This window comes from Suricata suricatta, chromosome 6, assembly GCF_006229205.1.
Source record: "Suricata suricatta isolate VVHF042 chromosome 6, meerkat_22Aug2017_6uvM2_HiC, whole genome shotgun sequence".
NCBI classification, from domain to species: Eukaryota; Metazoa; Chordata; class Mammalia; order Carnivora; family Herpestidae; genus Suricata; species Suricata suricatta.
Genome location: NC_043705.1, coordinates 103,218,456 through 103,230,208, shown reverse-complemented (window position 1 = coordinate 103,230,208; position 11,753 = coordinate 103,218,456). Strand labels below are relative to the sequence as shown.

General features: G+C 45.9%; 1 pseudogene; it reads right to left on the bottom strand.

Moving 5' to 3' along the window:
* The window catches only part of LOC115293507, a 12,080-nt pseudogene extending 1,873 nt beyond the window's left edge, over nt 1–10,207 (bottom strand).
* Nucleotides 10,208–11,753: the final 1,546 nt, after the last annotated feature.

The following is an 11,753-nucleotide window of genomic DNA, read 5'->3' as shown; positions in this document are numbered from 1 at the left end:
GTTGTACAACTATCATCACCATCCATTTCCAAAACCTTTCCCCTCCCCCACCTGAAACTCTGCACCCATGAAGCATAAACTCCCCACTTCTCCTTCCCCCCGGTCGCTGGAAACCACCCTTCTACTTTTTATGAATAGGATTGGATCACTCTAGGTACTCATGTAAGTGGAATCAAATGCTATTTGTCTTTTTGTGATCGGCTCGTTTAATGTAGCACAACATCTTCAGAGTTCATCGTGCCGTAGTATGTGTCAGGATTTCCTTTTTAAGGCTGAGTGATATCCCATTGTGTGTATACATCACATTTTGTTTATCCATTCACCCATCAATGGACACTTGGTTTGCTTTCTTCGGCAGTTGGGAATATTGCTGCTGTGAACACGAGTGTACAAACATCTGTTTGAGTCCCTGCTTTCCCTTCTCCGGGGTATTTACGTAGAGGATGACTTGCTGGATCATCTGGTAAATCTGTGTTTCATGACATGCACAGGGTTGAAGATTGTGGGCCATTTTGTAGCATCTCCCTCAGGTTGGTTAGACTCGGGTTAAGGGTTTTGGCTGGAAGGTCACAGATGCTGTGTTTTATCTTATCAGACCCTGTGGCGTGGCACGTGATGTCTTATTTGGCTGCTGGTATTTTTAACTTTGGTCATTTTTTCTTCTGGGGCCTGCCAAGTGTCTCTACTGTAAGGTCTTTTTGTGATTAATAAGTACCTTGTGAGGAGATACTTTGAAACTACATAAATCTCTCTTTCCCCATCAGCCTCTTGCCCACTAGATTTTAGCATCCATGAATGTTTCTTGATGAATAAGTTGTTACTGTGATGGTACCAGTGATTTTCTAGTACCATCATCATTTCTTTTTCATTTATTAGTTATCTGTCTGTTGTAAAGAGCTTTCCCTTCTCATTTATTTATTCATCAATTTTTATCAGTATGGATTCATGGGTGCCACACTACCCAATGGGTTATAAAGCTGTTAACAATTATTTATTTTTAAATTTAAGTTATTTATTTAGAAAGAGAGAGAGTGAGAGTGTGGGAACAGGAGAGGGGGCAGAGGGAGAGAGAAAAGAAATCCCAAGCATGTCCCATGCCCCGTGCAGAGCCTGGGGCTCCATTTCACAAGCGTGAGATCGTGACCCGAGCCAAAATCGAGTCAGACACTTAACCAACTGAGCCACCCAGGCACCCCCATTATTTATTTCAATGCTCAATATTTCTCAGATTTAGTCAGTGGAAGCCACTTCAGATTGGTTCTTGTGTCCCCTTGACATTTCTTCATCATTGTTTGGGTACATCCTTACTTTATGACACAAAAAGATGGCCCAGATTCATCTTATTTCCCTCCTGTATTCAGTGATTTGACGAGAGCATATTTATTTATAGAATAAATGTTTGGAATGCACACACTGCTACCCAGGCTGTTTTATGTGCACCCACTAATGGTTAGCCTTGCGGGTTTCAGATTTCACCGCTGGTTCGTCACCTGATCGGGTAGGTGTCACCTACAGCAGAAGATGTGTGCATCTTACAGCCCCGTAAATGTGAGCTGTGAACCTGGCCCCCTGAGGGAACCCCCAGAAGGAGCTAGCACTGATATGTGTGACAGGATTGTTTGGTTTCCTTCTCGCAGATACTCAAGGGCTTGCCAGCATGGGAGCTCCGTTTAGAGAGAAAACAGTTTTTACATATTTCTCCTTAGCGGTAATAGAAGTGAAACTATTGTTGTGAAGCGACACTGAGTTTAGACGACGCCATATGGCACTGAGAGGCGTTCATCACCACAGCTTCCAGCAGCTGAAGTCAAAATAGCCCATATTTCTGCACTGATGGAGAATTAGCCCTTGACTGCCAGGAAACACCCATTGTAGCAGCTCTTCAGCCATGTAATTTAAAATAATTACTAATTAAGTGAGAATAAAATAGAGTCCATAATAACAATAATAATCATTGTAGCATTGGTCATTATCCAAGTTACTATTTGTTGGAGCGTTACCTAGAGGAAGATGGCTTGCCAAAGGGGGGACGACCCGTGAGGGAGCCGCGGCTCCGTCGTTACCGCTGAGGTACGGGATGGGGATGGCCCTGGGGGGCCGGATAACTACAGACCCAATTTTACGTTCCATCTCTATCGCCGGCCGCATGTTGTTTCGAGGAACTCGTTCGCTAATACTGCAGGCGGCATGCGCTGAAAACCAAGAACCAGAACAGCTGCGTGGCACTTGTCAACGAATTTATATCATGGCAGGAAACAACTCAGGCACTCACCTTGTCTTCGACAAGCGTCGCTCTTCTCCCCTTCTGGGGAAGAGCAAGGCCCTTTCGCGAGAGGGCCTTTGTGTGGGCGTGTCTGACACCAAGCAGGTGTAAGTGAGTGTGTGGGTTAGCGTTAGGGGAGCAGGTTTCAGGTCACGGTGCAAAGCCGCCTGCGAAAGTAAAAGGCGGAGGCTGTCTGGGCGAGATGCGGTGTTTCTGGGGCTCATTGTCTGTGTTCCTTTACTCATTCATCTGACACATGAATACCTACTGGGTGCCGGATATCCTACTGAGTGCTAGAAAAACTGAATAAGACACACATGGGTGCTGCCATTGGGGATGTGACCTTCCCCGGGTAGGGAGGAATATGCAAATATGGAAGTGTTAAAGTGCCATGGGGGCAAACGAGAGCACATGAGAGGAGAATGTGGGCGGGGGGGGGGGGGCTGTTTGAGACATGGCATCTGTGAAGGACTCTTGAGTATGCCATTTATGTCGAGACCTGAAGTCAAAGGAGTGTTTGGCCAGGCAAACCATGAGGGAAGAAGGCTCCCTCATGGGAGAGGGTCCGCAAAGAGGTCCCGGGGGCAAAGGCCCTGCATGACGATGGAGCCTCATGAGTCTGGGAAACTAGCAGAAGTGCACTATGTGCAGAGAACAGAAGTACTGAATGAGGGAGAGGGTGACACAAGGGAGGCCCCCCCCCCCGCCCCCTTCAGGGCTTCAGTAGGCTTGGGCAGGGGCCCGGATATGGTTCTTTTTTTTTTTAATGTTTTAATGTTTTATTTATTTTTGATACAGAGAGAGACAGAGCATGAGAGAGGGAGGGGCAGAGAGAAGGAGACACAGAACCGGAAGCAGGCTCCAGGCTCTGAGCTAGCGGTCAGCACAGAGCCCGATGCGGGGCTCAAACCCACCAATGTGAGATCTGACCTGAGCTGAAGCCGGCCGCTCAACCGACTGAGCCACCCAGGTGCCCCCCGGATATGGTTCTAAGTGCCGGGGGCGCGAGCAGGGGGAAGGTTTGGAGCCCAGCAGCAACAGGACTCGGTTTATGTCTGTAAAAACTCAGTTGCTGGTGGAGAGAGGCCTGAAGGTGGCAGGGCCTGGGATGGCCCAGAGCCCAGGTAGGAGGACATTCAGGTAAGAGGACAGTCGCTCAGGGAGATGGCAGGGCCTGGTGGGACTTAGACCGATGGGGCATTCATTTGAGCAGGGGATTTGACCAGGGATGGCTGGGACTTGAGGAGGTGTCAGGGCTGGTTCCCAGGTCTCTGGCCCGAGCAACCGGATGAACGGATGTGCTGTATGACAGTGGGGAGCTATCTGAGGACAACTTTATCTGGGGGTTAAAATATTCAGATTTATTTTTTCTTGTGGCAAAATATACATAACAACACTTACCATCCTAACCGTTGTTCCATGTGCACTTCTGTGGCATTCATTCCTCTATGCCACAATCGCCACCATCCATCTCCAGAACTTTTCCATCTTGCCCACCTGGAGCTGTGCCATTGCTCACGGACCCCATGTCCCCCCCTGCACCTCCCGGCAGCCAGCATTCTAGTCTGTCTCCATGAATTCGACTGCCCCAGGAACCTCATATACTCACACAATGTCTGTCCTTTTGTGACTGGCTAATTCCACTCTGCGTGCTGTCTTCAAGGTGCACCCATGCTGTGGCCTGTGGCAGAATTTCCTACCTCAGGCTGCATAATTCTATTTTATTATATACCACATTTTATTTATTCATTCGTCCATTGATGGGTATTTGAGTTGCCTCCATCTTTTGGCTGTTGTGAATATTGCTGCTGAGGACATGAGTGTACAAATATCTGTTCGAGTCCCTGCTTTCACTTCTTTTGGGTAGAAATGGAATTGGTGGATCATATGGTAATTTTGTATTTAACATATTGAGAAACCTCTAAACTGTTTTCAACGGGCTATATACTGTTTTACATTCCCACCCACATTGCACAAGGGTGCCAGCTTTTCCATATCCTCGCCAACACTTGTTATTTATTTATTTATTTTTAAACTTTAAAAAAGAAATTTACTTTGAGAGAAAGTGTGGGTATGAGTAGGGGAGGGGCAGAGAGAGAGAGAATACCAAGCAGAATCCTTACTGTAGGCACAGGTCCCATTGTGGGGCTTGATCCTGCAAACCAGGAGATCATGACCTGAGCTGAGATCAAGAGTCAGACACTTAACCAACTGAGCCACCCAGGCTCCCCTGTTTATTATTATTAGTATTACTTTTTGGATAATCACTATCCTAATGGGTGTGAAGTAGAATCTCACTGTGGTAAAATGCTCAGGTTTGTAGATGAGAGGTATTCATGTGACACTGTCAAATAAATGGTTGGCTATACCAGGTAGGATTTCTATAATGTGGTCTCCTGGCCCACAGATCACTTCAAATTCTGCCAACCCGGCTGTGCAGTGGGCTCGTGTGAATGCCTCATTGTTGCAAAATTTCCATGGTTGTTCTACGGCATCGCATCTCTGTCAGTGAGTCTACTATTTGAGGATGGGAGCATCTGGGCATTCGGATTCACCACCGGTGAACAAATGACATTTTGTACCTGGTTCTCCCCTTTCTAGTCCATATTGCAGCTCCAGCGGAAATTAACCAGGAATAACTAATTGTGAGCTGCGAATCAAAGTGGTGGAAAGGGAATTTATCGCCATGGTCTTGGGAGGTATATCTAGCTAAAATCAAATAGATCTGATGATCATTTAGAGTGAGTAGAGGGCATTTTTGTTTGTTTTTCTTTTTTTTTTTTGTAACAAAGAAAATTCAGCTTTAAAGTGTTTTTCAATTTCTTTCTCAGCTCCCTTTCATTCTCTAATTTCTTCTTCTTAATGGGATAACAGAAACCAGTTTTCTGTTGTCTATTATTCATCAAAGCTGTCGATTTACCCTGAAAAGAATGAAGGCAAGGATGTTATTAAAATAAAACAACTTCCAATTGAGCTGCTAATAAATGCTGAAATGCATCCACACTTCTCCTATTGATTATATCCTGCCGACAAAGGCAAACACAAGCATGTACCGCACACTGCCTGTGGAAATGAAAGATTTAATTAGATGAAAACCGAATGAGCTGGAAGATCTACTGCGCTCGGCTATCAAACAATTGTTATTCATAATTGGCTGTTTGAAAAGTCCCTGCTTCTTGAGCCTTTTTCACTTAAAAAAAAATTCCCTACCATGCCTTAAGATGAACATGGTCATTAGTGAATTTTCCCCTGTGCATTTTACAAGCTCAAGGTTGTGGGCTAGAATGAGCCCTGTCAGGCCATTAATCAGGTATAATAGAACATCTTGAAATTGAGAATTAGCAGGAAGAACAGGGAAACGGCATGTCTTCTCTATTTCAGGCCTATCTTCAAATGCTGAAGGTGGGAAAAGAGGAGCTGGTGGCAAGGACGTAAGAGGTCCATAAACCCAGAGAGTGAGATTCTTTAGAACTTGCTAGCTATGTAAGTGTGTGCGTGTAAAGTTTAATGTCTGGTAAATGCACTCATGTTTAGTGACAAGAGTGTATTAAAAAGTTGGTATTCACCTTGCCAAGAATGTTTCAAGCACCCATCAAGTGGCCTGCTTTTTCAGATAGAGGGGAAGAAAAATGGATGGAAACCATTGCCTGCGTCAGTTAGCCTGTTCAGGTCTTCCTTCTTGGACCCCTGAGGCTTTGGTTTCATCCTTTGCACAATGGAGATATTAATTTTACCTATCTCATTGATTTGCTGTGGAGATTAAAGAGACATGAGTGGGCAAAGCTTTTAGCATGGTGACTGTCCACAAGGCCCTGAAGGGAAGATATCATCTCTTCTATTATAGTTCCCGTAGCATCTTCCTCAGTGCTGAACACCCTGCTCTCAGTAAAAATTTTCATTTGAAATAAAAATGTCAGTCTCTCAATCTTTTTTTTTTAAGTTTATTTATTTTGAGAGAGAGAGAGAGAGAGAGAGAGAGAGAGAGAACACATGCAAATGCAAGAGTGGGGGAAGGGCAGAGAGAGAAGAGAGAGAGAGAATCCCAAGCAGGCTCTGCACTGACTCTGCAGTGACTCACTTATACTGGGCTCAAACTCATGAACTATGAGATCATGACCTGAGCTGAAACCAAGAGTCAGACCCTTAACCAACTGAGCCACTAAGACACCCCAATCTCTCAATCTTGAGGTTCTTATAGATTTGGGTGGGAGTTGATAATCATTCAACAAATATGTATTTAACATCTTAAATCATTTTTATTCTTTTTAAGTTTATTTTTGAGAGAGAGAGAGGGAGAGAGTGAGCACATGCAAGCCAGAGAGGGACAGAGACAGAGGGAGAGAGAGAGAATCCCAAGCAGGCTTGGTGCTGTCAGCACAGAGCCCCACACAGGGCTTGATCTCATGAACAGAGAGATCACAACCTGAGCTGAAATCAAGAGTCATACCCTTAACCTACTGAGCCACCCAGGTGCCCCAACATCTTAAATTATTTTAAAATAATATTTTGTTTATCTGATTATAAAGGAAGTAACAGCTGCTCCTTGACAGATGCAGTGAGGGTCATGGTTGAGAGGGCAGGTAGTGGAGCCAGACTGTCTGGGTGCATGGTCACTGTATGAAGACTAGATGTGTTAAGACCCCATCAGACCCTCGCACCAGGGTCTAGCACATAATATGTGTTCAATAAGCTCTAACTAGTATTTAATGAAATATAGTAAAAAACAACTACAGATCATTCATCCTCATGATCCTGAGATAATGGTCAATAAATACTTACTGAAAGTGTGCTCTGTGATGGGTGCCTGGGTGGCTCAGTCAGTTAAGCATCTGACTTCAGCTCAGGTCATGATCTCACAGTTCGTGGGTTCAAGCCCCACATTGGACTCTGTGCTGACAGCTCAGAGCCTGAGGCCTGCTTTGGATTCTGTGTTTTCCTCTCTTTCAGTTCCTCCTCTGCTCGCATTCTGTCTCTCCCTCTCTCTGTCTCAAAAATAAATAAAGATTTAAAAAAATAAAAAAAAAACGAAAGTGTGCTCTGTGATTACACAGTGCTATGCATTGTGTGGCATCTACTAACATGAGCTCATGTACTGAACTCATTGCTGCCAGGCACTGTACTCAGTGCTTTGCACACATCTCATGTAATTCACACAGCAACCATATGAGGTGGGCAGTGTTATTATCCTCTTTTCTGAGATGAGAATACAAGATCAGTGATGTTAGGTCTCTTCCCAAGGTCATACAAGTGGTAAAGGATGGAGTGAAGACAAGAAAACACATTTATAATTTGCTTCATGCTCTGACTGTAATTCTTCTAAGTAGGCCTCGGATTCTTTTTCAACTTAGTGATTTGGCCATTAGAGCAAAGCGGGCACATGAGATGAAACCCTTCCACATCCCTGGCACAATGCTGCATGTTAAACAGGGACTCAAGGAACCCCGGTGAGTTATTCCAAGAAGGCTTTATTGAGCTCTACCTGTTGAGGCCTGATTCTTTGTGTCGTATTGCACTGAGTTTATGCTGTAGTAGAATCTCAGGCTATATATTTTTTCTTTACTATCTGGCCCCCTGTAGTCACTACTTCTGTACCAAAACACCGTGGTGTGTTAGTTCTTGTTTCTCAAGTGTAATTTGGAATCAAGTGGAACAGATAAACAATATCAATGAGAATATCTCTTGCAGACACTGACAGGACTTATCCGTCTAGGAACGAAGAGAAAAAGGATGCATAAATGTTTAATTTTTCTTTGCATGTTAATGTACCGAACTCTCTTGTTCCCCTAGCAAATTAATCATCACAAAATGGGAGTAAATGACACATGATCTGTATTGAGCTCTTGTCTGTTGGATCAGCCACCCTTTGGGGCCATCTCATGGAAGAGACAGGCCTCTGCGGCACAGTCGCGTGAACAGCTGTGGTGTATCTAAGCATATTAGAACTCCTTGGAAAGCCCAGGGCCCTGATCTTCTAGCTTCAGGTTGGTTCTTGGCATGTGTGGGGAGTGAAGTTTCCCCCTCCCTTGTGGAGGAGGTTCAGAGCTGGACTCCGAAGTCTTGACATTAAGGCTAGCTTCTTCAATCCCTAGCTGTGTGACTTTTATAAGTCACGGCCTCTCTGAGCTTCATTTTGTTCATGCACAAAATACAGTTGTTGCTAATAACTATATATATCCTTTTTGTTTTTAATTGTAGTAAAATACCCATAACATAAAATTTACCATCTTGTGCATTTTTATTTATTTTTAATATTTTATTTTATTTTTGAAGGAGAGAGAGAGAGACAGAGTGTGAGTGGGGGAGAGGCAGAGAGAGGGAGACACAGAACCTGAAGCAGACTCCAGGTTCTGAGCTGCCAGCACAGAGCCTGACGCAAGGCTTGAACCCATAAGCTATGAGATCATGACCTGGGCTGGAGTCGGATGCTTAACTAACTGACTGAGCCACCCAGGCGCCTCCATCTTGCCCATTTTTAAATGTACAGTTCACGAAGCTACTAAACTATGTTTCGCTTGAAAGGACACAAGTCTGAACCAAACTGACTCCATGATAGGCTTTAAGTTTCCCCTCTAAACTAGAAGGCCCAAGTTTCAGTTTCCCTGAAACTATCAGGCAGTTACACACTGCCCAAGGCAGGAGAGACCACCCTTGTAACACCCAATCAGAAAAGGCCAGCAACCACCCTCCACATTCCTAAGAGTGAGACCTGGAGATGGAAACCATAGATAGTGACCTGTTGTTTAATACTAGATTAACCAGTTACTCACCCCACGTGGGGGTCCTTGGCCCACCCTGTAATTGGTTATTTTCAAAGAAACACTAAAGGTCATGATTGGGTCCCGCCAAAAGTAACGAACACTCTGGCCAATGTGCATGGTTAGAATGGTTGCCAGTGTCGTTATATGATACGGACTGGATCACTGTACCTGTGTCACAATTTCCTGTAACCCCCCCTCTTCCCAAACCCCCAAAAATCCTGCTCAGCCCTTGTTCGGGGCTCTCAGCATGGACCCACAGCTCTGGTGAGGTCTGTGAACCCGAGCTTAAGCCCAAGCTTAAGCCGGTGATAAAACGCCCTTTGCTTTTGCGTGTGTGATTCGGCCTCCCCGGTGGTCTCTGGTTTTCGGGGATATTGTGATCTGGGCGTAGCAAACTATAATTATACACTACTGATATTGCCACCACGTGTCCAGTAGAACTGTTGTGTGGAGCAAAGTAACAAAAGGAGGTGAAGATGCTTCCTCAAGTAGGCAAGGCTTTGCAGGCCTCAGTTACTCCTGTCCACATGGCCCCATCTCCACTCTGGGCTCTGTTTCCCCGCCAGGGGCTTGGACCTCAGAATCCTTTAGTTCTGACATTCTGCTGAAACACTACTTCCTCCCAGGAGAGGTTGCAGGTCAACAGGGAGGCAAGCCTTCTGCCAAAAGGCTGCGTGTTCTCTAGTGAAGCACCAGCATCATTATGTACATGGAGGTTTCATCCCTTTTTAGGAATCCCTTTGCAAGGAAGCCATTGGTAAAATCTGACTTGTCGGTAACGCTTATATATCTATGTGTGTATCTGTAGCCAAATCTGTAGCTATATCTATACCCATATCTATCTTTTATTAGTTTATTTATTGAAAGATGTTTATCTAGCAACACCTCCTTGCCAGGCACCGTTTGAGGTGCTGGGGTCACAGCTACGAAGGAGAGGCAGATCCCCTGCCTTCACGGAGCTTGCCTTTCAGTGGGCAAGGCAGACAGTAAGCCAGAAGATGTATGATAACAAGTGAGAAGTGACAGGTGCGGCTGGCGGACACACAGGACTCCAAGATGGCGTCATCCATACCAGCGAAGGAGAAGCAGCTCGGAGAGCTGCCGCGCTGGATACTGAGGCGGGGTTCACCCCAAAGGCATTGCTGGAGGGTTTCAAAGAGGTTACTGCCTGGTCTTGTAAGTACATCGGTGTGAAGAGAGGGGGTGTCCGCTGGGATTTCTGTGGTGCTTTTCAAGCATTGTCATTACAAGGAATGCAAACATTAAGGGCTATGCAAGTACCACACAAGGGGGCCCGTTGTGGAGGCATTCCCGACCCTGACCTTTGCCTGGCACCCGTGAATCCTTTCATATCCTAATTCAGAATTAACCTCCAATAGAAGATGACTGGTACTTGGAAAAAAAGAAAAAAGAAGTGAAAGGTGCTGCGGAGGAAAACAATGCCAGGTTAGGAGCTGGAGGGTGACAGGGGCTTCTCATTTAGATGAACTGGTCAGGGCAGGGCTCCTCAGAGGGGACACTGAATGAAGGGGGAGGACCAGCCATGGGAAGGTATGGGGAAGTGTGCTCCAGGCATGGGTGGAGGGAAGAACTTCCCAGAGGCCATAAAGGCTCCTCCTGGCCATGGGTCTGTGACTGCGGCTGAGCTAGGGTAGCCCTAGTGCAGAAGGACTTTGGTTTCCTTCTCTTCTCCCTGGGTTTCCATAGATGACAGTATTTTTGAGAGAGAGAGACCCAGAGTATGAGCAGGGGAGGGGCAGAGAGAGAGGGAGATACAGAATCTGAAGAAGGATCCAGGCTCTGAGCTGTCAGCACAGAGCTTGACGTGGGGCCCAAACTCACAAACCATGAGATCATGACACTTAACCAATTTAGCCACCCAGGTGCCCCATAGATGGCAATATTTCAAGAGTATCTCCAGGCAGCTGGGAATCAATGTTGGGGGAACACAAAAACTTTTTGGTCCCTCTGCTTAATTTGGCCCTGGGAATATCCCTCTCTTTGAGCCCCTCTCCTCGGAGGCCGACAGGGCACCCAGCCTCTGCTGGCGGCCAAGTTCCTGCAGCCCCATCCCAGCACTTGGAAACAACCACGGCATCAAGAGCTGCTGAAGAAGAACAAAGATGCCAATCTCCTTCAAAACAGAGCTGTGAGGGGCGCCTGGGTGGCTCAGTCAGTTAAGACTCCAACTTCAGCTCAGGTCAAGATCTCACCGTTCATGGGTTTGAGCCCTGCATCAGGCTCTGTGCTGACAGCTAACTCAGAGCCTGGAGCCTGTCTACAGAGTCTGTGTCTCCTTCTCTCTCTCTGACCCTCCCTGTTAAGGCTGTCTCTCTCTCTCTCAAAAATAAATAAAAACATTAAAAAAAAAAAACAGAGCTGTGAAATTTGGTAATGAGGGGCAACTCTGTTAGTGAGAATATGAGAAATAAACATTTACTGAGGCTTTCTGAAATAATTTTACAAACTTTATAATTTGGCATTTGTTCCTGTACTGGTTTAGCAGCATTAATGGCGAACAGACTAATAGGGGCTTTAATGAGGCAGAAGGTAGTTTTCTCTTGTCTACATGCCTGAGCAAGGACGCGGACCTAGGAAGTAGAATGGCCCTGTCCCATCACATGCACCCCGGCTAGGGGGTTCCCTCCGTTGTCTGCTCGGCCACATCTGTGGGTGCTGCGCTGGCCCACTGGGTCACAGGTGACTCACACTGGCCCTGATGACGGTGTTGA